This window comes from Buceros rhinoceros, unplaced genomic scaffold, assembly GCF_000710305.1.
Source record: "Buceros rhinoceros silvestris isolate BGI_N320 unplaced genomic scaffold, ASM71030v1 scaffold39325, whole genome shotgun sequence".
Lineage (NCBI taxonomy): Eukaryota > Metazoa > Chordata > Aves > Bucerotiformes > Bucerotidae > Buceros > Buceros rhinoceros.
Window position 1 is genome coordinate 2,278 of NW_010414113.1, and position 2,346 is coordinate 4,623.

Consider the following 2,346-nt stretch of genomic DNA (forward strand, 5'->3'; position numbering starts at 1 on the left):
GGACAGTAGCTCTGACCGCCAGCGTGTTACTACTCCCTTCCATCCGGTGTCACCTACAAGCTCTGTTCTGTTACACGGCGCGTGTTGGGGATGTTGAAGGGATGATCCAGGACTGAGGACCCCCTACCTGGCTGCCAGTTATTCCTGCCAGCTCCTCTTTCCGTGCTGTGTTTGACCCGCACACCCGAGGTCCTTGCTCACCTGATACATCCCACCTTGCAGTGACACAAGCCTTTGTAACTCACCCCACTCTGCCCCCATCTTCTTCTACAAATAGTAAGAGGGACTTTTGCTACTAGAGGCAGATGCTTTGGGGAAAATATTAAGTATTAAATATATTATCTATATTAAATATTCCTTTTCAGAATATTTCAACTTTTGCTTCAAAAGTGCGTTTTTCCTTTCTGTGCTGGGTTTGGCTGGGCTGGAGTTAGTCTTCTCTGTAGCAGCCTGTATGATGCTGTGGTTTAGAGCAGACTAAACCGGTGTTGGTAACACACCAGTGGTTTAGCTCTCACTGAGCCATGCTTGCAGAGCACCAAGGCCTTCTCTCTTTTCCCAGTCTGCTGCACTAACCAGTGGGCTGGGACTGGGGAGTTGGGGAAAGGATGGAGCTGGGACAGCTTATACCCGCCGCGCACTTCAGAATTTAAGCCATATCTTTAAATGAAGAGTTAAAAGACTGTAAAATCCCTTAAACTCTTGGTTTGGATTGCACAAAAGAACTTTAGTTTAGAAAATAAAATTGGATTTTGACACAACTTTATTTTGATTCAGATTGTTAAATTTGAACATACAAAGCAAAAAATCCCCAAGGCTCAAACAGGAAAACCTGTGTTACTTATCCATTTTTTAATCAGGAAGATTTTTAAGTATCAGAAGAGTCTAACAAGCAACTTCTAAATTAATCGATCTGGAGGTTTCTCGTAGGTAACAACTGGCTAACGAGGGTTCCACTAAACCATACTTAGTGAAAAAGAAGTAAGAGAATAAAGTGCCTCTCATGGTCTTCCTTTGAACTGAGGCCATAATCCCGGGGTTTGTTTTTGACAGTTTACATCTTCTGATTCAAAGCAGTGACTCTTTGAATTTTTAGATTTTTAGAAAATTTTTTAGATTTTTAAAAAAAATTTTTGGAATTTACAATGTTTTTAAAGATGTTTATTTCTACCACAATTATTTCTGCTATTTTGTACATTGAAAATGTACAGCCGAAGCACATCCTTTGAAAAGGGCAAGTAACTGCCTCCCTGATTTTCATCTGCACTTTAGATCAAATTATGAATCATATTTAAGGCAACTTTTTGCTTTCTCTCAAGTTTAAACAAAATAAATCTCCAGAGAGGTCAGGATTTGCTTAGCAGGAAAGTGTGACCTCTTGGAAAGAAAATCTTTCGCCTGAGCTTGTTTATTCTAGCGAGTAAATGGATGCTAAAGGGTTGTTACGTGTGGTTGGGGTTGGTAAATGAGCGTGGTACTTGGATCGTGGAAAATCTCCTTGTGCAAGCGTGTGCGGCTGCAGTTATCCTGCAAGCAAAACATTTTGGGCAGTAAATCTGCAGCGCGGGTCAGTGATAACTGCGGGGAAACAGCCGCCTGCCCCGTCATCCTTGGAAGGCAGCGGCGGGATGCTAAGGCCAGTACCACCCAGAAGGCTTTTATATGAACAGGGAATGGACCTGGAGGTGGGAAGGAAATAGAAGATAAGGCAGCGAGATGCCTGTGCTGGTTTTTTGGCTTCTGTTTATCCACAAGGTATGCAGGAACCATATCTAAAAGCATTGTGATTTGTAAAACCCGAGGTGGCCTGAGCTAGTCCTGTGATCAACTGTGAATGATCATAGGAATGAATCTTTTTTCTCATGGGTGTTTAAAATGGGAGCTTAGCAAGGACTTTGGGCCCTTGCAATTATGTCACAGTCCAGATGACTGCATTTCCCCGCAGAAAAGTTTGTACCCTCTGGGATGCAGGAGGTCAATACCAAGGCTGTCACTGTGCCATAGAACGGAGATTAGTCAGGCAGGTTTGCGAGGGTGTTAGCAGCCCACCGGCTATGATTAAAGAAACATCAGCTTCTCCTTTTAACGCTTTCCAGAACGTATATTTGCCGCGCTGCACTGCCTGGAGTTAAGGCTTTTCCTGGATCTGGACGTGTCCCCCTACTGGGTTTTTGGATGAAGTGCAGCAGGTTCATAACTGTATTTGCTCAGAGACTTTCAAGCCAGAAGCAGAGACAGAGAAGCTTGTTGGAGCTGAGGAACACTGGCCACCCAGTAACCCCCGCGTGCTCCCATGGCAAGTGGAGTGAAAGCAGCAGAGGAGCTGCCTCTGCCTTCGGAGGGAGG